The sequence below is a fragment of the Martes martes genome, assembly GCF_963455335.1.
Source record: "Martes martes genome assembly, chromosome: 7".
NCBI classification, from domain to species: Eukaryota; Metazoa; Chordata; class Mammalia; order Carnivora; family Mustelidae; genus Martes; species Martes martes.
The window spans coordinates 7,711,593-7,736,753 of NC_137894.1; positions in this window are offsets into that span (position 1 = coordinate 7,711,593).

Sequence of the window (25,161 nt, forward strand, 5' to 3'; positions counted from 1 at the left end):
GTGTTCCCTCTGTTCTTAAGTCTTTTTTTCACTTTTCTGTTTCCTTTGGGATTAATTGATTACAAGCAGTCCTCCCTTTGTACAGTAGTGTGAGATTGTGTAAATGACTGTGCAGGCTAAAACCACACAAAATGATCTTAAAAACCAACTTGATTGGGGTGCCTGGGTGGCTCAGTGGGTTAAAGCCTCTGCCTTCGGCTCAGGTCATGATCCCAGGGTCCTGGGATCGAGCCCCGCATCAGGCTCTCTGCTCTGCGGAGAGCCTGCTTCCTCCTCCCTCTCTGCCTGCCTCCCTGCCTACTTGTGATCTCTTTCTCTCTGTCAAATAAACAAATAAAATCTTTAAAAAAAAAAAAAACCAACTTGATAATCTTCCAATGTTCTGGGACATTTAAAATTTTGTTCAAAACATTAAAAGCTCTCTTACTGTCACCTTTATATGGATAGAAAAATGAAAAAAGAGCAAAATTAATATTTCTTTAGTCTACTGTAATTTAAAACATCAGAAACATGAAACTTAAATGTTTTATTGCTTTGTGAAATACAAGAATACTTTGGGCAGTGCTAGCCTTCTTTTTGTTGGTGTAACTTACCAGGTGGAGTGAATATCTCTTCTATATTTTGACCAATTGTCCTACTCTTCTCTAAGTTTGAATCAGCTTTCAGCAGTTGGTCCTTTCTACATCAAGTGTCAGGAAATATCTTTGAGAATTCCTTGAATGAGAAGTTTTTACCAGCATGTATGTATGTATATATATACATATATATATATATGTATACACACACACATATATGTATACACACACATATACACACATATATGTGTGTGTGTGTGTGTGTGTGTATATATATATATATATATATATATATATATATATATTTGAGAGAGAGGGAAAGCATAAGCAGAGGGACAGAGAAACGGACTCAGTGCTGAGCAGAGAGCTTGACATGGGACTTGATCTCAGGACCTCGGGATCATGACCTGAACCAAAGGCAGACACTTAACTGACTGAGCCATCCCGGTGCCCCGCCAGCATCCCTTATGAGACATCTTCCTCTTTACTCTCATACCACCTTCCTCATTCATGCCAATAAGTTTGTCCTCACTAAGTTCCTCTGGCTAAATAGCCACAGTTTGTTGGACGATGGCCCTGTCACTATACCTGCGGTCAGCTACCTGTTCTATGACTTCATCGATGTTCCATTTGAATTTCAGCATGACCATTTCCTGTGTCTTTGCTGCATGTTCATTGTTGCCAGCCATTTCCCTCTTGAGGTTATCCATTTTTGTAACATGTCACGTGGGTTTATTACTGGGAGACGGGGAAGCAACACAACTACACACTTTGCTGTGGGTTCCAGGACTGAGGAATGGATGAGCAATGGTCAGTCCCTGAGATATTTGGAAGGGAGCAGTTTGATGGGTCATTGGTCATCATCACTATCTGTCATTACTGATTTGGGGACCAAAGAGCTGGCAGTGAGGTTTGTACTGTATGCAATTAATTGCCATTTTTATATAGTGGTAACTGAAATTTGGTATGTTTTGGGAGAGGGTCAGCTAAACCATGGTAACTAAAATTTGGGCACATTGGAAACATGCAAAGTAAGGGCCACCTGTAATGCAATTATTCCATTTTATCTCTGTTATTGGATTATGACCCATATGTCTTTTTCTGATTTTCTTTAGTGTTTCCTCTAGGATGTACAATATATATTAACTTATCACGGTCTACTTTCAAATGATATTATATAATGTTTTATAAGGTTGTAAGAATCTCACAACAACATAGCTCCAATTCCTCCCTCCCTACTGTTTTGGTATAGTTATCATACTTTTACATATGTTATACCTTCCCCCAAGTAGTTAGTCTTAGCTTTTAACCGTCAATTATCCTTTAAAAACATTACAATTAAAAAAATTATCTTTTTCTATTTACATATGAGCATTTTCAGACTTTCTTATATTTTCGTGCAGAGTCAAATTTCTATACAGTACCCTATTTCTTCTGAGTGAAAAACTTCCTTTCATATTTCCCGTAGTATAAGTCTGCTGACAATGAAGTCTTTTAGCTTTTTTTGTTTATTTGTTTCTTTTTGGTTATTTTGTGGAAGAAATTGAAGTAAGCAGGATTTTCCATCTGGAAATGGGCACTTGTCTTCTCTGGCAGTTAACATGGGCCATTGAGTCAACTTACTCAGGAGTGGAGCTGGGTTTGTTTCTTGTTATTATGATGACTTCCAGACACCATAACTTTCACATTCTCCTACTGATGCCTTTTTCTTACAATGGAATCTGGGGTCCCAATGGATTCTTCTCAATGCTTATGTCCCAAACATTCTGCTTTCAGCCATCATTGTATGTCTGTACCACAGAGGGGGAAATCTTCATCCTCTCTTTCTCCCCACTCCTTTACCCGCCCCCCCCACCATAGATTCTTTGATTTGTTACCTTAATTAACTTGGATAATCTTGCCAATTAGAGAGTGTCTACTTTGATCTAATCCTTCTTCTGATCCATCTTCCCTTAGATAGGCTCTAGGTACCTAGACTTTCAAGGTAGATTCTGAGCATTTCTCTCACCGTCTGGCAAGGAGCACTGATCTTAGAATGGTAGGAAACCTCTGCTAATACTGAGTAGGATTCTGGGCTCACAACAATTTTGTGTCCCTCCTGCAGGGATAGGGGTTGTTTTCTTCCATATTACCCTGTAATAATGGGTTTCCACCCACCTGTGCTCTGGGGATGACATTGTTGGTATTCTTCTATCTCTGGCTCAAGGCTTTTTGTTCCACATGACAGGAGCGGGGTGTGAAGGGACATGAGGCTTTATTCCCTTCTGGCATTGACAGGCTTAATCTCCTTCCTCTAGGTCAGTTCTGGTTTGATAGGTTCTCCCCAGTTTCCTATTTGCCAGTCTTTCTTGATGTACCCAGCAGAGATCCATGAAAGAGCTTGGGAGTGGAAACTAACTTTGCCTGTGTCTGCACCTAGCTTACTCTTGGCTGAGCAGGGGCTCAGCAGAGGCTGACACGGGGCTTGATCCCAGGACCCTGGGATCATGACCTGAGCTGGAAGTAGATGCTTAACCACCTGAGCCACCCAGGTACCCCATTCATTTACATTTTAGCTCAAGTCTTCTTTCCCCTTGTGTTGGAGACTCATCTCCACCCCCCACCCTCCCCACCCACACTGAATGCTTGCTCATCCCATCTCTCATTGGGTAGGGGAGTAGAGCGATCTCCTACCATGGATTCAGTTCACTGGGTTGCCCTGTGATCAGCACAATCTGATGGATGCCCACAAAGTTGCCATTGTACAGTGTATCCAACTCCTCCTGGTTCTTTAGGTGGGAGAGAGGCTCCTTGCAGATACCTATATCCCAGACTCCTTTTTGTTGAATCTCATTTTTCATAATTTAATGTCTGGCCTTCAAAAAGAGTTACACACATCATAACAGAGAAGGGAAAATACATCCTTTCTGATGCATGTTTTACCCATATCATTCAGTCTGCCTTTCTGGAGTTGAGACAGTAGAGGAGAAAGAGCCTAAGATGAGAGCCCATGCTCGCGGTGTGATGTTACCAACATGGGCCAGGCTGGAAGAGATGGTGAGAGGACACATGTGTGGAGTTAGGATATATTTTAAGAGAGCCCTTGTGGTGACTGTCGGCTGAAAACCTATCATTGTGAGAGCCATAAAAGAATTAGGATCCCTCTGACATCTCAGACCTTAGCCACTGGGTAACTCAGCTGGGTAACTAAGATCATTACTAGAGTATTATTACTAGAATCATCACGCAGGAGTATGGATGCAGATTTGTTTTACATGAAACATTAATTTTCTGCACACATACACGCTTAATCACACACACCCATGGGCTGTCCTGATAGGCTGAGACAGCTTAACATCAGGACAAAAGTCACAAGAAAGGACATGTGTAATGCATAAGGGAGTCCTTGTCCACACCTTACTAAGTCATTTCATTAGCTGAACTAAGGTGTTCTTGTGTTGTAAGGAAAAAGAATGCTAAATAAACTCAGAAGTGATTTATGGGGAACGTTTGTCTAAACTTTGTTTTTTATTAAACACCAGCTGATTTCGAACTTTACATATTATAAATGGTTTTCATTTACTCTGGTGCAGCCTCTCGCATTTGCATAAGATTCTTTTCTGTCACATCTCATTTTTTATGACCTAATGTCTGGCCTTAAAAAAAAAAAAGAATCATGTACACAATAACAGAAAGGGATAAAAAAGAATAAAAAATGAGAACAGGAATATAAATGACTTTAACAAGTGCACTATTAATGCTGAACATAATGGTAACTTCTGCTTGAAGCACTCAGATCTCATACGTTTTCTTTTCTTTCTTTTTTTTTTTTTTTAAGATTTCTTAATTTACTTAAGAGAGAGAGCACATGAGCAGGGGGGGAAGGGCGGAGGGAAAGGGAGAGAGAGAATCCCAAGCAGATTTCCTGCTGAGTGTGGAGCCCAACGTGGACCAGATCCCATGACCTTGAGATCATGCCCTGAGCCGAAATCAAGAGTCTGGAGCTTAACCCACGGAGCCCCCCAGGTGCTGCTCCTACGCTTTCTAAGAATTATCCTGAATCTCCCCAGTGATTTGAGTATGGCAGCAAGGAGCAGGGAAAGTTTGGTGGGGTCAGTAGTCCAGGGCTTGAAGTCAACGCTTTGGGGCTGGCAGAGGCGTATTAGTTCACTAGCCGCTGTCCTCTCCCAAGTGTGACTTCTGCAGGTGGGAACCTTGCATATCTTCCATCCTTGCAGGGTCTCTTTCTTGCTGAAGGAGGAGGAGGAGGTGTTACTGGGCTTCATGAATTAAGGGCTTAGATTGATGCGTGGGTGGGATGTAAAGAGGGAAACATAAAGGGGACCTTGTCAAGCCTAGAGGACAAGCAACCTTTATCTAGGGATGGACTTATTCCAAGGTGGCCAAGAGTGCCCATACCTGCGCTGTCCTCCTGAGGTTAGTTACAGGAATCACGTTTGCATTTGCAGGAGCTCTGAGCACTTACACAGCAGTGTTCTAAGGCCTCAGAGGAAGGTAGTGGCATAACTACAAAAATGAATCTTCATTTACTTATTAAATTAATATTTACTTAAGGACAGTGCACTAGAGAGACGGAATGTTAAGAGATATAAAATTTCACTTCACAATTTAATCGAGTACAAAATGATATAATAGTTTGCTAAAATCAGATTGGATCTGGTTTTAAGCCTCTTCCTTCTGGATGACTAAGGAATGATGAAGGGGCCCCTTCTCCTCACACCAAGACTTGCCTCCGCTTGCACCTTATTTGTGGCAGAACTTTCCAGAAGGGCTTTGTGGTCTTCAGGTTGCAGTAGTCAGTGCCAGTGTGCTTGTGGCCCAAGCTAGGAGAGGAAGCTTCAGGCTCCTGAGAATTTGTAAAAGATAGGGTCCCCATCACTCCTCCTTAGGCCGATGACCCACCCACTGTGCTCCTGCCAGGACCCTGGAGAGAGGGGCTCGTATCCTGCGGTTCACTCATCCCCAAGACCTCCAGCTCAGTCATTGGAAAATGCTTTTTCCTCTCTGGGCTTGCCCCTTATTCTCCTCGAAGTCCCTCTCCTCATTTACCTCTTTCTAGGAACATCTCTCTGCAGTCTGTCTTTGGTTCTGATAACAAAAGCCAGGACGGACATTCCTCCCCCCTACAAGTTTGGCTTTCAGTCCTTCGTCACCAACAGTGCCAGGTGGAGAAGGTCTACTTTGAGTTGTGCTGACAATATGGAGATGAAAGGCATTTCGTGGAGAGGGACTAGCATATGGAAACTCTCAGATGCGTGAGGGAGCATCTTGCCGTTGACGACAAGAGGCAAGGACTAAACTGAGCAGACAGTACATTTGGAGTCGAAGCTAATGGCGCGTGATACCAAATCTCAAGATATTTCTGGTCTGAATATTTCTGGTTTTGTACTCAGAATATGTACTTTGTGATGGAGAGGACAAAGTAATGAGGAAAAACAGAGTGTGGCTTTGAAGAATTTCCCTCGAAAGTTCGAATTGGGATCATGAAAGCCTTCCCATTTAGGGCCCTATCTCCGTGGTTAAATCTAGCCCTTTTCTGAACTACAAGAGGAGTTCAAGTATTCCCCGTTATCGCCCAAAGTCTCATTTTTGCCCATTACCGTAAAATCTCTCCCGTCTGAAAGTCATCTGTCACCAATCACTCTGATGACCCAGTGAAGGAGGGATTTCTGTGCTGCCTGTAGGGCTGGGTAAACCACAGCCCAGAGAGGCTCTGAGCTGTGCCCAGCTCGTGTGCTGAGACTTCACGTCCTGCACCCCCTCCCATCTCTCAGACTTGCCGGTATCTCATCTGATGTGGATGATGGGGGGAGCAGGTAGGACAGGTTACATCCTGGAGTCAGAGCCCTGAGGGCCATCAGATGACTTATCCGAAGCCTGCAGGGGGAGAATTTCAGAACTGTGATAGAATGCAAGACGGGGATCTAGTTTTTATTCCCCTAGGGACTAGTGGCCTTGCATGGCCACAACATTTCATACCCAGAACCTCTGCTTCTGAAACAAGATTAATTTTAGGTAACCCCATACTGGGACTGTGTGAGAATGAATGCCAGTAATGATCTGTGCATGAAAGATGACTTTGAACATAATGTATTAATAGAATTCACAGTGCGAGATGGCTCAACCAGGAACTCAGCAGGAGCAAGGTACTACATAAATAGAAGGCAGCATTATTTTTATAATAATCTAACCCTGCTCGTATTCCAGCTCTCAGAACACTTAACCCTACCCTGTTTTCCAAGCTGTGTGGGTGGCGATTTGCCTGGGTGATGCATGTCATATCATGTGTGTGTATATAGACACTGTTCTTTGGCCGCCGGTGTCGTCGTTTGCTGAGCAGTAGGAGAGGAAGATTTTAGTATGCTGTTTCTGCTTGCATTTGCAAATGCTGGCCCTGTACCATGTCCTCTGGTCATTCCTCCAGGATCCTGAAACAGCCGATAAAATAATAAGCCTTTTGCAATTACACATCCCATCTATTGATTTGTATATTTTTTCGTAGATTAGATTGTAGATATTACTTAAATATGGACACACAGACATTTATGGCAAATTATGTTAGAGGAAAACATGCTGTAATTTTTAATTGGATTTTCCATGGATACAATCAGAACTTGGAATTATATTCCTGGTCCACGGGCAGCACGCCCAAATCTACTTCATTATTTTATAAGAAAAATGACGACTAGCATTTCATTTAGCAACCTGGAAATTATTTTTCATTTCTACAACGTTGAATAAAACGCTTTCAAATTATCCTGAGAGGGTCCTTGTTATCTCTGTGTTTTACTCAGATGCCACACAAAAGAGAAGGGCCACCTTCCCTAGGCGCTAAAGTTTTTCTCTGGGATGATCTTACCCCCCACCGGAAGACTTCAAAGGAGTCATTAGCCTCATTTGATGGCTTTGCCAAAAAAAAAAAAGAAAAGAAAAAAGAAAGAAAGGAAGAGAGAAAGATCGAGATGCGCCTTCACGGCCATCTTTACCACATTCCAAGTGTTCCCTGTAGCAAGACTTTTCTTTCCTTCTAACCGTCTTTTCTGGTTTCTTGGGGGGGGGGGGCACCTCTCTCTTACCTATTTCTCTCTCTGTGTCTCTTTCACAGTAGAAGCCATCCCTGCCTTTATAGTTTGGAACCAGTCCCGACTGGCTTCTGGCTCATCAGGCTTCTGTATTTGACTGTGTGGTTAGGCAAGAAGACCAGATACGTCAACACTTTAGCTGGAATGGTGACCCAGCTCCGGAGAAGCCATCTACAGTCTTCTCCCACAGTTACACCATCAAAGCCGCCTCTCCCCTCGCCAGTCACATGCTCCTTGACCTATAGCTGTGAACAAAAAGATCAGCTGGAGAACCTCTTTCCTTTCTACCGTCAGACACAGAGCATGCTTGAACACAGGGTTGAGACTAGCAATACACAGATTTATTGTTATTCTTGCAGTGTTTTTGAATGAACCCTTCAGCAATTTTGCATGGAAGTGACTTCAGGTTCATCTCTTTCGTGGGCGACGTTCTTATCCCAGCAATACCCAATATTCCTACAAATATCTTGCAACCCCTCTTGTCACATGGCTTTGTAAGTTGTTGATACTAAACCCAGGAAGAAACAACTTTATTTTCAGGTGAAGATGCTGTCACACGCATTCTTCTTTGGCTTTTCTCTCCGTCCCCTTTGCCCTGCTGAGACTGACCTCCTCAACACTCATGCAAAGATTGGAGTCCGCGATGGGCTGGCTGCAAGTGGGAGAGGTTTTGTGGCCATCAGTCTTCCTGGCTGGAACTCAAAGCTAAGGCCCGCATTCCGTGGATCAGGAATCTTTGATCTTTTCTGTGACTTGGCCTCAAAACCTCTCAGTGTTTGGCAGCAGGAGAGGGAAATACGGACTGATTTATCACTACGCTTTTTCCATGAGGCTGTTTGTAGTGTCAGGTCACTACTAGTGGATTTGGGAAACGGTCTTATGACCATTACAGGATGACCTCAGTGGGTATTTTCTGTCTTCTTGATGGCTCGGATGAAAGTAGGACCTAGGGGCGCCTGGGTGGCTCAGTGGGTTAAAGCCTCTGCCTTCGGCTCAGGTCATGATCCCAGGGTCCTGGGATTGAGCCCTGCGTCGGGCTCTCTGCTCAACGGGGAGCCTGCTTCCTTCTCTCTCTGCCTGCTTCTCTGGGATCTCCATCTGTCAAATAAATAAATAAAATCTTTAAAAAAATAAAATAAAATAAAATAAAAATAGGACCTAGCTTATGATGTTTTTGAGATGCTCATGTTCAGTGTTTGCATTTTTTTAAAGTTTTTTTCTAAAGATTTTATTCATTTACTAGACAGAGATTGAGAAAGAGAGTGAGAGAGCACAAGCAGGCAGGGCAGCATACAGATGGAGAAGGAGAAGCAAACTCCGTGCTGAGCAAACAGCCCAATGATAGACTCGATCCCAGGACCCCGGGATCATGACCCTGGGACCATGACTTTGAGCTGAGGCAGACACTTAATTGGCTGAGCCATCCAGGTGCCCTTCAGTGTTTGCATTTTGAAAGTGCTCCATAAACAGTGATTTTTGTTATGGGTAAGCCCCGTTTGAGATGTTGCCACATATATTCGGGAAGGTTCCTGGGTCTTCAGAGGGTATGTGTACCTTCCATGAATTGTTTTACCCTCAACACCTGCTATCGTCTCAAACACCAATTAATTGCATGCGTGCGTGCGCGCGCACACACACACACATGCAATGATATTTTAATATAAGGAAAAATATCTTCAAGATCAAAACCACAAGCCTTGGATCTGAATTATTTAGGATATGCACTTAACTGTAGTAATAGGGAAAGACTCAAATGAACTGTGACACACATGAAAAAAAAAAAAAAGAATTTATTTCTTTGCCACATAAAGTTCCAGGGCTGGAGAAGTGTTTTATGATCTTCTAGAATCTGTGCTGCCTCTGTCTTGTTCTATTGGACTCTTAACCTGGGGCCACACTCATGTTCCTGGAGGTTCTGCTCCAGCTGCCACCTCTCATGGGCATGGCAGCCAGCAGGAGGGGGGAGAGAAGAGGAGAGGAATGTTCTATTTCCCTAAGGCACAGTCTCAGTGTTGTATTATTTGCTTCTTGCAACCTATGGCCAGCCTCATCTGCAAAGAAGTTTGGAAAATGCACTCTTTGGACGGTGTCTCACATTATAAGAAAGTCAGAATCTATTTTATATAGAGATGCCTGGCAAGGTGCCATGGCATCTTCCTGCTGGGTCCAGGGGGTGCCACGGTGAGTCTCAGGGAGCTGCTGTATTCAGGGGAGAGGTCTGGTATAGGGGACACCGAAAACCACCCACGCTCAGCCATTGCCCCAGAGGAAGAGAGCCTCATTCATCTCCTTCAGTTAACAGCGTGATTTATCTTCCCATCATCTAGACCGGCCTCCTCGGACTTCGCTCTCTCCCTTGACGTAAAAATCCAATAAGTTGCTTTGTCTCATCTAATGCTTCTTACACACGTCTTCTCTTTTCAGCTCACACTACTACCCTAATTTAGGCCTAATTACATACCACCCAGACAACTGCAATTACATCCAAATTGGTCTCCCTTCCCCCAGTTTCTTTACTTTCCAATTCATTCTACAATACAACTGCCAAGTTAATCTTCCCTGAACACAGCTCTCGGATCAGCGCTGCCCTGCTTAGAACCCCTCAATGGCTCCCCACTGCCTGTTTCACAAAAGCCCAACGACTCCGTGAAGGCGCCCCATGTCCTGGTTCAGGCTTACCTTTCTAGCTTTATGGATAGCTCTATTCATTCTTCTTCCACAAACCTCACCCTCCCCGGATTGCTCCATGTTTTACTACGTCGACTTTTCTGCTCCTGATGGAATGTATCATCCCCTCTCCTCCGTGGGGTGAAACCATTCTCATCGTTCGAGCCTAGCTCAAACACCACCCTTGGAGACTCGGTTTCCTCTCGGGGAAACATAGCCCTCTTCCATAACTTGTTCAGAATTTATTTTAACTCTCTCCTGTGAAATGTCTTATATGCCTTTTGAACGAAATGACTCATATGTGTGCAGCTTGGTTGGTTTTCCTAAGATGAATATACCTGCCTAAACCAGCATGCAAATGAAGAAAGTAAGCATTAGAGGCCCCCAGGAGTCCCCTTTGCCTCCCGCTGGTAATACAGTCTTTATACCCATGCCCACAGTAATCACCACTCTGGATCCCAACATGACAAAGTAGTTTTGACTTTGGGTCTTAAATAAGTAGAATCAGAGTCATTAATCTTTTCTGCTTGTTGTTTTTCCAATTTAACAGTATGTTTTTGAGATTCACCAATATTGTCACCTAGAGCTGTAGATCATTGACTTCCTTTGTCATATAATAATCCATTGGGTGAATGTGCCACAATGCATTTATTCCCTTGTCTTGCGGAAAGGTATTTGGGGATAGCTATAAATTTGGGATTATTACAAATTGTGCTGCCACGGATGTTCTACTTTTTGTCTTTCGGTGAACGTAGGTATGCATAGGAACCACTGGCTCATGGAGTACCTTCTACTTTGTTTCCCCAAAGTGGTTTTACTCCTGCCAGCATAGAACTGGGGTTTCAGTTGCTTCATGTCCTTGCTAACACTTAGTATTTTCTGGATTTTTAATTTTAGCCATTCTAAAATGGATATTTAGTGATATCATACCATAGTTTTAATTTTCAATTCTCTAATGACTGATACACTTGAATAGAAATTTCTAGGTTTATTAGTAATTTGAATATCCTATTTGGTACGGTGTCTTTTCATGTATTTTGCCCATTTTTTCTATTAGATTTTCTATCTTTTTCTTATTGAGTTAAAAGTTCTTTATATATCCTATGTTTGAGTCTTTGTTTATTATATATGCTACCAAGTCTTACATACATTTAAGAAAATATTTAAGCTCAATACAGGCAGGGAATATATAAATACATAGGCACACACATATAGATATGCAAATATATGTGTATATGCGTGTACATATATGTACATATATACATGTATATACATCCATGTACATATATACATATATACACACATACATCTACACAGTTGCAAAATGAGTGAATGATTCAATAACTATCTTATCATGCCCGAGATTATTAAAGCAACGATCCTCTTTCATTCATTTCTTGTCCTCCTCCCCTGTTGTATTCATGGTGATTCTTCAATCTGTCTTTGTCAAATTAATGACAACAGCTTCCAGCAACTAGAAACGTTTCATTGTGTGAGCAGTTCTCCAAAGTGGGGGTCTTGTGATGGTGACCCCACAGAGATCCAGCAGGCTGTTTCCCTCCTGAAATACCTTGTTTCCATTTGAAGAGAAATACTTGGGTTTTTCAGCCCATGGATAACTCGGAAAGTAGGATTTTAAAAATGCAAAGTGCCCATATGCTCAGCTTGTACTGAGAAATGGTCTCATGAGTAATTAAAAACAGTTACAAAAAGCAATGGAGTTGTAACAATGGAAACATCACACACATATGTGTGCACCGAATCAGAAAACCCCATAATACCCAGCCATGGAATATTTCTGTGACTGTACGGTTTGTGACACTGAATGGGTATCCTTAGTCAAGGCTTACCTCTGAGAGCTCAATCAGCCCTCAGAGACCTCACCTGTTTCTCTGGGTTTAAGCTGTGTGCTTTGCTTTAGTTGAAAGGCTTTAGGCTAGTGATTGTGGTTTTATGTGTTTTATTGCCACAAGTGCTCAACAATCCAATAATAATAGTGAAATCAGTGCATTTGTCCTGTAGCATTTCTCTTTGCTCATGCAGGTGTCTAAGTGATTAAAGATTTCCTTTTTTGATTTTCTACCACTGCGTTTAAAACAGAAATGTGTAATGTACACGCTGGTTCCTGAATCAGATTAATTTCATTCTTGCACTCCATTCTGCAAGCGATTGCCCAACCCACATAGGAGATGAAAGCCAGGGCAGGTGGGACAAAAGAGGGGTCAAGATCTGATTACGGTGCTGTCAAGAACTGGACAAGGATTAGAGTGGTATTGCAGAGTTAGGGGCTAGATATGATAACAGAAAAGCATGAACTTATGTTACAGGGTAGAAATTGACATACTTTTCCTGTAAAGGCCAAGCAGGCCACACAGTGTTTGTTATAACCACTCCACTCTGCTGTTGTAGTGTGTGCAAAAGCAGGCTTGGACGGTCCATAAAGAAATGACTGTGGCTTTGTTCCAGGGAAACTTGATTTATAGAAACGGGCATTAAGCCAGATTTGGCTTGGGGGCTGCAGTTTGCCCACTTCTCATCGGGAAGACTTGAGTTTCAGTTCTGCTACTTAAGAGGTTGTAGTCTTTATGTCTCCAAGATCTCATCTGTCAAATGGGCCTAACGGCATCCGGGCTACCTGCTCCCAGGTGGTGAGGATGTCCTGAGATACCGAGAAACGCCTGTACAAACTCATACTCACAGAATTCATGGTGCTGTGCTCAGGGTAAGTCTTAAAACTACAAAATCTTAAAATCAGAAGGAGCCTCATTATCAATGTTCGCCAACATCCTTGTTTTTGAAACAACGAAGTTAAGATTCAGAGAACTTAAGGTAGATGCTAAAGGTCACACAGTTAGCTGACAGCAGATGCAGAACAAAAATGTCATTGTAATGGGTACACACATTCTGAAGAAGCAGCAGCTCGTGGAGTGACCTTTCTAAACCAGGCACCTTCATGTATCTTTATCTCTAACTTAGCGATAAATAATCACATTCTTCCTCTCCTACTTTGTACCTGCTCTGGGGAGCAGTGGGCTAGTTTTCTCCCCAGGGAAGAGTGCTTCTCTAGGGCTGTCTGGTCCTAAAGGTGTGCTGTGGGGCTAAGAGGGCCTTTGTCTATGATATGTCCACTTTGTTCTCAGACCAGGCAACAGCAGGACAGAATACCCAAGTGGGTACCTGGCCATTTTGCGCCCGGACCTTCCTGGTGGTGTCTATGGAAAATTGTGCCTGGGAGCAACGCACCTTCTGAATTCACCCAAACTGTTTAATTCGAGTGGTCTGGCCTGGAACACATTCCCAGTGATATAAGTGCCAGACATCTCAGGGCAAGCTTGCCTCTCAGGCGGCTCCTACTGCTGGAGAACAGGCCCAGCGCCCACTCCCCCTGAGCCTCTGTTCTAGACCTCAGCATAAGAAAGGGATGGCCTGTCTCTCTTCCATAACCACTTGCCTGTTTGTGAGCAAATCGAGGGTGATTAATCATTTCTAAAGCAATGATATATTAAAAGTAACATCGACTTTTAGGCAACATGTTCTAGTGGTAGAGATTAAAAAAAAAAAAAAAAAGGAATAAGGAGACCAGACTCTGGCCTTAGCTCTGCCATTGAGCAAATGCTAGGTCTTGCGCCTACCTCTTCCCATCTCTGGACCTCTGTTTCCCCAATTAGGCTAGATGACGTTTAAGGTCTTTCCTCAACAGTTTAGCTTGTTCTTTTCCAATTCTGTGTTTCGGTCACGTTGATAATTTGAGGACTCACTACATCGGCAGAAGGTTTTCCAAAAACATTTAAGTCACTGCCACTATTGAAGTGCCTAACATTCTCTTGGGCAGACAATGGAGGACATGATGAATTTCTGATGAATAGCAAAGCAAGGAGGTGTTAAGGGTGAGTCAGAAATGGGAGCCTGGAACAGTGAGGGAATATTTCTTAGCAAAGGTCCAACTTCCTGCAGTGTAGAATTCGAGCCCAGCATTAGTTGGCAAAGTAAGAAAACACAGCACTTTTAAAAGTTGGTAGAAGTTAGATATGCTAATATAAAGGCAGGGTATAGAGGTAAATACCAACATGTCTCTCTTGGGGGCAGTACAATTGGAAGAGCGTGCTTCATAGAATCAGAAGGTGATTTCAGATAAATAACTTTGCACATGATGAAGGATGTCCTTGAGCGCCGCAATGGAGAACTTGGACATGTCTTCAAGAGGGAGTCACCATCTGAGTATTTCTGGATAGTTGAATTTAGGAACAGCCCTGTATTAAGATTGTTTGATAGCAGCCTTTTGAACAGATTGGGAAAAATAAATTATAATAAAGCAAGGACTATTTGAGCAGCTATGGAAACAATACAGGTGTGAGATAAGATTCTGGTAGTGGTCAGAATAGACAAAGGGAAGAAATGTTACTGATGAAGAATGGACAGAACTTGGCTGTCTTACGAGGTCTGAAACTTAGGTCAAGAAAGATAACTCTTCTAGGGTTTTTTTGATGACAATAACTCAATTGCCCTGCATATATATACACATAAATATATATGTGTACATGCATATATGTGTGTGTGTGTGTGTGTGTGTGTACTTGATATGGGAAGACTGCTAGTGTATAATCCTAGGTATTAATGTTGTGTGACAAGACATTTATTTTATCTATACATGTCATCACATAATGCCACCCAGAAGAGAAGTATCCTGGCAGAATTTATTTCTCTATAAAGATTTAAGGACGATATTGATTTCTAATTTGAAAAATGCACTGAACTGCACCTATTTCTCAGGTTATTAATTTTTAGATCATTCTTTCTTCATCTTTATCAATATCCCGCTAACATCTTACGACTCTCCTCACGACGAGGTGACTTGGTCTGTGTCATTTGTTCGTCAATTCTTTTAAAGCCACAATCTCCAATTTTTTTATTTTTACAATTTGATGGCTGTAGTACAGTCTAGTATATAGTATAGTATGACCATAATTAATTTTAGAACATTTGAATCACCCCCATAAAAACTCCATAACTGTTCGCAGTCACTTACCTTCAATTTCCATGATCCTGGGCAAACACTAACCCAATAATTCTGTCTCTATGGTTTTGTCTATTGGGAGTATTTTGGACAAATACAGAATCATGCACTATGTGATCTTTTATGGATGCCCTTTTTCACTTACCTAACGTTTTCAAGTTTCATCCATGTTGTCGCACGTATCAGTGTTTCATTCCTTTTCCTGATCAAATAATACTCATTGTACTGCTATACAACATTTGCTTCTTCCCTTATCAATTCATTTGACATTTGGGTTGTGTCCTTTTTTTTTTGAGTCTTATGAATAAAGCTGCTATAGAAATTTATGTGCAAATTTTGTGTGTACATATGTTTTTATTTTTCTTGTGTATATACTTAGAAACATTGGGTTGCATTGTAACTCCAGGTTTAACCTGTGAACTCCTGCCAGACTGTTTTCCAAAGAAGATGCACCATTTTATAGTCTCATGAACACCATAAGAGGTTTCCAATTTCTCCACGTCCTCTCCAGCAAGTGTTATTAACTATCTCTTTGATGATAGCCATCCTAATGGATGTGAAGTGGTATTTCAATGTGGCTTTTTTTGCAGTTCACTGATCACTAATGATGCTGAGAGTTTTTTATAAGCTTATTGTCCATTTGTGTATCATTCTTGGAAAATTGTTTATTTAGATACTGTATCTATTTTTAAGTGTTATGTTCTTTCTTATCATTGAATTGTAAAAGTTCTTTAGATATTCTACATACAGACACATGATTTGCAAATATTTTTCCCTTTTGTGAGTTGTCTTTTGACTTTTTTGATGGTATCCTCTGAAACAAAATATGTTAATTCTGATGAAGCCAAATTTACCTGTTTTATCTTTCATTGCTTATCTTTTTGGTGTCATACCTAACACAGCTTTGACCAACACCAGGTCCTAAAATTCACTCATGTGTTTCCTTGGAGTTTTGTAGTTTTAACTCCTATTCTCACATCTATAACTCCATTTTGAATGTATTTTTCTATATGGTGTGAGGTATGATTCCAACTTTAATCTTTTACATGTGGATATCTAGTTGTCTCAGCACCATTTAGTGAAAAGACTCCCCTTTCTGCATTGAATCACATTGGTATCCTTGTCAAAAATCAACTGGATGTAAATGTGATTTATTCTGCTTTTAATTTTCAACATATGGTATTTCAGAAATCCCAGAAACCACAGGTGACAAAAGTCTGTCACATAAAAACCGAGTTGCAAACCAAGGCAACCTAGAGCTGCCTGTGTCTCAGAGGCATGTGTCTAGTTAGCCAGTCAGGTTTCATCTTCCAGATACATAATGGATTGGAAAGTTAAAGTCCAGCGAAGTAATAATACCAATGATCATCACAATAGTATTTACAACTGTGAGTACTGAGCTCCTGCCATGCACCATGAGTGTTTTTTTTTTTTTTTAAGATTTTATTTATTTTTTTGACAGACAGAGGTTACAAGTAGGCAAGAGAGGTGGGCAGGGAGAGAGAGGAGGAAGCAGGCTCTCCGTGGAGCAGAGAGCCCGATGTGGGGCTCGATCCCAGGACCCTGGGATCATGACCTGAGTGAAAGCTGAGGCTTTAACCCACTGAGCCACCCAGGCGCCCCACCATGAGTGGGTTTAAGCATTGCTTCATGTAATCCCCACAGTCACCTTGTCCAGGCAGGTACTGTTGAAGAAAGGTAGAAATGGGGGGGAAAAAAAAAAAGTGGCACAGAGAAACTAAAGAACTTGTCTGATCAGGAAATGGCAAAATGAGCTTTAAAGCTAGCCAACATGTAACTTCAGAGATTGTTCTGTTAACCACTGCTCTTAGACCCCCTTCAAATAATCCACAATTCACCAATTTCCCAAAGTAATTAATTTGGGTTTATCTCTTCTTCATGCACACAAAGATTTTCTCAGTACTTTGTGACTCAAAGGAGGAGGCTAGATGTTGAGGTAAATCATTTCACATTAATCAGGGAGAAGCCATTAAAAGCTGAAAAAAATAAAAGTATTCTGAGTTTTACTCCAGGGTTTCAAAGAAGAAACCATGATTCCCTTTTCACAGGATTTGTTAAATCAATGAACGCAACTGTCCACTATAATGCGGGGAATGGGAAAGCTGGATCTGGGTATGTTTTTTGGAAAAATCACAGCTTTTGGAGTCAGATAGTCATGAATTCAATCTGGGACATGAGCTAGAATGGGCTAGAATTTTAATTTCTATAAACTCTCATCCGTGAGGTGGATATAATAAAACATTCAGTATTGTTATGAGTTTTGACGGAAAGTATAACCACCTGGCACAATGCCTACCACATAGAACAGGTTCAATAAGAGTTATTTTTACTTTTGCTGTGATGGTGGTTATTTTTTCCAAATGGGAAATGGGTTCCCAAATGGGCTAAAAACATGTTCAACAACATAGATTGGCAACGAGGAGTACTATAGGGTACCTTTTAGGGAAATTAGCAAAAAATATACTACTTTCTGGAAGCTCAACTCTACTTTCCATCTGCATTATCTCCTGACAGGAATGGTTGGGTGCCCACAGTCCTTTTGCATTAAATTTTACATTGATTTTTATGGCCCCCTTATTACATGTAATATCTGCGTTCTCCAGCTTCTCAGCCCCTCTCTGTCCCACTCCCTGGTGTGGTATGAAATAAAGTTCACAGCAACATTATAACAGACAGGTCGGCCAGAATTCAAAAGTGGGGGTTACCAAGTAATTATATGGAGGAGATTCCAAAAATGTATATTTTATGTCCATATATAAAAACTACATTAAATTTAGGACAAGCCAAAACATTGTCCCAGCTTCAGTTCCCAAAGCATATGGCTTTATAAATGCTGTACTCTCTCCCCCAGCTCTTCATTTGAAAACGGAATGATAAGCAGAGCCAAAGAAGTAACCAGGGTCTTGGCTGGACCTTGACCCTCCAGAAAGATAGAGTAATTTCCTTTCTTTCTTCCCCCCACCCCCCACCCAGGGGACAGGGGATGCTGTTCTCTGAAATGGGTGCCTATCTTTACAATCTGCATTCAGGACTCACATCTGTGTCCTATTACCATCCAGTCCTTGGCCCATCTGTTTTATTTATAAATCCTCCAGGGCCTTTTAATATTGACCCTTAATATGAGCTCAACTTAACGTTAGGAAGGAATATGCAACCAACTTTTGCTCCTGGAAGCTTCTAGAGCTGTCCACTAATCTGTCTTTTGTTCTTAGGTACCCACCTCCCATGCACAGGACCATATGTGCTGAGCCGAGGTTCTTGGGGAAATTGGATTCATTAGGACCTAGGGAGCTAGTAATTATGAAGTTAGAAAGAAATGTGGGGACCAGCTAAGTCCATGTTTTTCAACCAGAGGTGTTTCTATGCCCAGTGAAACTCAGAAGTGGTCTGCGGACACAGACACCTCTCAGAATTCCCAAGAATTACCTCTTTCATAATCCTCATGCTCACCAGCAAATATGATGAGCTAACTCCTGGCAGTATTGTCTATCAAAGGCTATCAGAGTAGGGACCTCCAGTATGGAACTTTCCTCTTCTTTGCTTGGTCTTTTGGTACAACACAAGAATCGTTGTTTGCTCTTCTACCCCTGTCAGTCTTTCCCTCCTGGAGGATTCTCGGCAATTTCTTTATCATCAATCAGAAGTAATCGATCCAAAGTGTTGAGGCAAAGATGTACAGATCCACCAGTATTCCAACCCAGACCAGAGGAATCAGGGGCTTGTCTCACCTCAGAGGTGGCTGCATTGAAGGGTTAGTTTCCAAAAAAATAAAAAATAAAAAGGCTGTTGGGCCTGCAGATTGTTCTGGGGCCCACATGACGGTTGTCTGGGGAGGCTGTAAGGATATAATGATTAAACAAACGGGTGGCATTAGATTGTATCACATGCTGCTGTCTTTTATTGTGCTATAAAATGGTTCATTTGGGGGGAAATGTGAATTTAAACTTTTCTGCTGTGCTCAAACAGTTGTCCTAGTGGTTTTAAACATTATTCAATTGCTCCTTCTCCTTATTACCCTTATGCCTTCCACCCCTAGACTGATTCCTTTCCTTTTCTTCTTTTTTCTTTCCTTCCCTTCCCTTCCCTTTTCTTTCTCTTTCTTTCTTTCTTTCCTTCTTCCTTTTTCTTTCTACTGGGCTTGAATTCAAACCTACTAGCTCTGCCATTACTGATCGTGTGACTTTTTGACAAGCTTATTAAACTCTCTGAGGCTCATGTTTTGGATCTTTGAAACTAGGATAATAATACCCGTGTCATAAGGCTGTTGAGAGTTTTAAATGAAACACAGGATGTAAAAGACATCATCGTTCACTGTTCCTAAGCTTAACAGGTCCCCATGTATGTGAATTCTTTCTCCCTTCCCAAAAGCTATGCTTTAGACTATGAATGGGGACATTGATGGCCTGATGTTTCAGCACTTGCAGAAACAGGATACAGGATGGATAAACAGTAGTTGTCTATATGCACAGGTGCTCCCGCTGCCCCTCTGAAGGCTTCCTTCAACAGTGGAGGGGGTACTGAGGATGGACGTGGCAGAACAAAATTAGCTTCTGGACAATGAGATCTACCAGCGTTATGGGCTGGGTTGTGTCCCCCTGCGAAGTCCTAACCTCCAGTACTCCAGTGTGTGAGTGTGTTTGGAGAATGGACCTTTAAAAAGCAGCAATGAAGTTAAAATGAGGTGACTGGGTTGGGCTCTCAGTATGATTGGTGTCATCATAAGAGGAGGAGATTAGAATGCGGATAAACACAATCAGAAAGGGAAGACCACGAGACAACACGAGAAGACAGCCACCTACAAGTCAAAGACAGAGGCCCCACAAGAAATCAGGATGGCGGGCAACTGTGAAAAGCCTCCAGAACTGTGTGACAATAAATTCCTGCTCTCCAGGCCACCCAGCTTGTGGCAGTTTGTTCCAGAAGCCCTAGCAGACTCATGCAACCCACAGCCCGTATTTTTGAACCTGTCAAGCAGAGGTCAGCTGCCCGGGGAGAAAGCAGAAATCTTTTGGTTACAAAGTGACTAGACTGGAGAAACATGAAGGGATTTTTCTGGGCAGAATAAGTTGCTTAATGACCGATGACAGTCTGTCCTGGGGACCCGGTACAGGCTGAGCGGTGAAGACAAGACGCACTTTGACAAGCAGCGTCAGTCACGTCTCTGCGTAATGCCATTTCAGCAGCTGCTGAGAATTATCTCTGCCTTTTAATCCTCTCATTTCAGAGTTGTTCCAGGCAGATTATTCCTAAAAACCTCGTGTAATTAATATCAATTATTTAGATTGGCTGCTTTAGTCAGTGTCAGATTTTTCAGCACAGGACAAGATGTTATTACTATTATTACTGCTAATTACTGTGTCAGAGAGCCCGTATGACAATTGGATTTAAACACAGGAAAATCAAGGTTTCATGATAGCAAAAGTTTATGGGCAGGAAACTTGGAACTGGAATCACCATTCTTTATCCGAGAGTTACCTTCTGGTAGTTTCTTGAGCTACGGGATGTGGCGCTGGGAGACCAACTGCCTGGTTTGACTCTAGCTTTTTGGCCCCTATTAACTCTGTAACTTTGACATGCGTCCCTCTCTGTGTCTCCTTTTGAGGTTAATGTTAGGATCTAACTTCCTGAGGCTGCTGTGAAATTTGAACGAGTTAAGACATGGAAAGGTCCCAGAACAAACCCGACCCATAGTAATTTCCGAACGCATGAAAGATCTCATTATTAATACTGTTAATATATTCCAGAATGTATTCCAAGGGGCAGTAGTGGAGTAGGGTAGACAAGGTGTCAGGCCAACTGAGACGTGAATCCCAGCTCTGCCACTTGCGAGTGACTCTGAGAAAGGCCAGGTGTGCGATGAATGTCAACTGCTCATGCTTACCGAGTGCTTATGACTTCCCAGATACTGCGCTGAAAGTTCTTCTGCATCTACTAAGTTAACACTCTCTTCAAATTTACATGATGATGATGATGATGATGATGATGATTTTCATGTCCTAGAGAAAAACAGTAAGGGTTGGAGAGGGTGAGCAATGGACTTGGGGTCACTGAGCTTCTCACTGGCAGTGCCAGGCAGTCTAAAGCCCAAGCCTTGTGCCTAAAGCATCTGGGTCTCATAGCAGGTGGTTAATAATTGTATTTTAGTTTGGCTTTAAATGGCAGGCAAATCACCTGCTTCCTTGAGCTGGTATCCTGCAGGAGCAGGTAACCTTACATTAAAAAAAAAAAAAAAAAAGAGGATGAGTTGATGCTAATTAAATTTGGCATAGCCTCTCAATATGGATAATTGTCTTTGATCTTATCAAGAATTGTCCAAATTTTCCCCACTCTGATCCAGTCTCTTATCTGATTGCTCTTATGCCCTGCTCCTTTGGAATTGAAATTTACTTATACTTTTTTGAAAACTCCTGGCAATCATTTGATTGAATGCATGACATATTGACCACTTAGTCAGATCACAGTTGGAAAAAAATGGCCTTTAATTATTGTGGCCAATTAAAATAACTCTAATGAAAGAGGCTCCTGGATGGCTCAGTCAGCTAAGCATCCAACTCTTGTTTTTAACTCAGGTCACGATCTCAGGGTTGGGAGATCGAGCCCCATGTTGGGCTCTGTGCTCAGCGGGGAATCTGCTTGAGATTCTCCCTCTCCCTCTCCCTCTCCCTCTGCCTTTTGCCCAGCTCACATGCTCTCTATCTTTAAATAAATAAATAAAATTAAAAAAAAAAAAAAAAAACCTCTCAGGTGCCTGGGAGGCTCTGCTGGCTAAGCGTCTGCCTTCAGCTCAGGTCATGATCCAGGGGTCCTGGGATTGAGCCCTGCATCAGGCTCCCTGCTTGGCAGGAAGCCTGCTTCTCCCTCTCCCTCTGCAGCTCCTCCTCCTTGTGTTCTCTTTCTCTCTCTCAAATAAATAAACAAAATCTTTTAAAAAGTTAAAAAACAAAAAAATAACTCCAGTGAAAGCCTATTTCTTCAAAACTACATAGAGCTCTTGAGTGAAGTCTCCACTCATTTTGGAGTAACAATACTCTGTGCTGGTACAGTCACACATTCTTCCATGGAAGAAGTATTTATGGAACTAGTGCTGTGTGTTAGAGTCTGTTCTGAGTTCTTGGAACATAACAGTGACAAAAACATTAAAACATCCCTGCCCCAATAGAGCTAGCATCCTAGAGGAGGGAGACAGACAGTAAGCAAATGAGTGATTGAAATGTATAGAGAATGCCAGAAGGTTATATCAGTACTTTGGAAGGCAGCATGTTGGAATAGCTCAGTGCAGATTCTGGAGAGAGACTCCTTGATTTTAATCCCAGCTCTATCTCTTGACAACTGTATGTAATTAATTTCTCTGTGCCTCCATTCTTTTTTCATCTGAGAATGGGGGTGAGAGTCATAGTATCTGTCTCATAGGGTTATATGAAATGTAAAAGAGTTAATATTTGTAATGATACTTAAAAGAATATATGAGTATATTCTGTCTAATGTTTGATAAATGTGGAGAAAAATTCGTTAGAAAATGAAGACATAGAAATGTAGCTATGGGCATTTGGAGTTCATGGGAGAGGCTCCTATTGGAAATATGAGTTTTGGGAGTCGTTGCATATAAATGATGTTTAAAGCTATGAGATGGTATGGGAACACAAGGGAAGCAACAATGGAGTCCCAGATCATGCCAAACTAAGAGACTGGAGCAAAGAAAATAGATCAACCAAGGCCACTGAGTTGAGGCCAATATAATGGGAAGAAAAACCAGAAAAACCAAGAAAGTACTGTTCTAGAAGCAAAGTGAAGGAGGAAAACGTATATGAATCAGAGATGGGGGGGATGACCAACTTCAGGAACTACTGCTGACAAATCAAGCAAATTTGAGGCCTTTGGCATTAAGAAATGTAGAGTTCTCAGTGGCCTTGAGAAGCAAGTGGCAGAGTGGTGGAAGCAGGTTCCTGACTGAATTTAAGACATGTATTTTAAGAAATAATTGGAGGAGAGGAATTAGGGACAATGAATATAAGCAACTCCTTCGAAGAGAGTTACTGCTATGGTGAAAAGTAGGAAGGCAGAGTGTACATGGTAATTTGGGAGTAAATATGGTGGAGAAGTTCCCTTATGACTGCATCACTTATGACATATGGTTTCCTTATGACTGCATCACTTTTCTCGGTGAAGTAGGCGTCGAGAATATAAGCTGAGGGTAAGAATCAGGGAGATGGTGGTGGAGATTTGAAAGAAAGAAGGGACTTCTGGCATTAGATTGGTGGACACCATTAAGAACTGCTTGAAGTTCATGTCTATGTATTGAAAGTGACACAAGTTAGAGAGTTTGTGGGTTTTCCTATGCTCTGTAATTAGAATGTGTATGAGGTGGACAGAGGTGGACTTGACTATGGTTCTGCCTTCACCTGTTGTGTGTGATGAAGAGAAAGGGAAAAAAGGGATATTTAACGAAAGACCACGGAGGGATAGATGAAGGAATATTAGGAAGAGAGATGGTGAAAAGGTGCCGATAAGATTTTACTGGAGTCAAGCTACATGCGAGAATTACCTGGAATGATAGTGGGCAGTGGTCAGAGAGTGGGGTGCATAGAATTATGGTTGCAGAAAGGTTGTGATGATTGGTAATGACAGGGTCTAGATTATGGACATAGAAGTGAGCGGTGGAGGTAGGGTAGCGAGCAAAATCAATAAGGTAGAAAGTTCAAGGAGCTGAAATGTTTGAAAAGTCATTACGTGTGTATCAAAGTTGTCAATTAGTAAGAGCAGTGTTGGAGAGGAGGACAGCATGCGGAAAAAACATCTTCCCAACACAAAGGGGAAATGACACAAGAATTCAGGGAATGACTGAAACAAGGAATTCTTGGTATAATCAGACATTAAGAGATTGAAGTCTGGAAACTTTAGACGAATGGGATGTATCAAGAGGGTCTAGAAGGCAGGGGGGACCAAGGTGGAGGCATGCCTTTGCCACCTCTGAAGCCAGCAGTAGTTAGGCTGTGGGAGAAAATGGCCACCCCTTGAGAGGGCTTCCAACAGAGCCGTTCTCAGGGCAGACTCTGGGTTCAGTTAGAATGAGAAGGTCAAAGGGAAGTTGAGAGAAATTTTGAAGGTGTAGGAGATTTAGCTGCCAAGGGACTGGGAATTCCAGGTGGTGCTGTGGGAGGGTTTCAGAGTTTGGGGAGTGGTGGAAGCAGGGGATAGAGGAGGGGGAATGAAGAACCTTATGGGAGTCGGAGTGGGGATGGCAAGGGTGACCTGGGAGTCTCGAGTTTCTTATAAAATAAACAGTAATATGGGGCAACACAAGATTAATCCTAATGAAGTCAAGGTGGATGAGAGTGAATATGGAGAGTGGGCAGGTTTGTAGGCAGGGACTCCCGGATCTCTGTGGTTGAAGGTCCTAGTCCATTGGCACCCAGATCCTTCTTGATCACTGATGGGAGGGCCGGGTTTATATAGCGTGCAGGGCTCCCCTCTGACAACTGTGAATGGAACAGAGGAGGTTTGGGGAACCCAGGCATCACTCCCTGCACACAGAGCCTCCCCCACTTAACACTCAACAATGGAGTGTGAAAATATTTACGCAAAGCCAAGGTGACTAGCGGAGCTGGGCACCCATTGACCTACCTGCTGGTGGTTTGGAGGCTGAAAGTGTTCACACTGTGGTTAAATAGACTTCCCAGCTGGCTGTGTTGTATTGAGAACCCTTTATGGAGGAGCAGGGCCCCTGGCAATCAATCAAAAGCAGAAGGCTGTCGTTCCAGGGATGTGTTTGAACAGATCCCTTGGGCCAGTGGCCGCAGGAAGA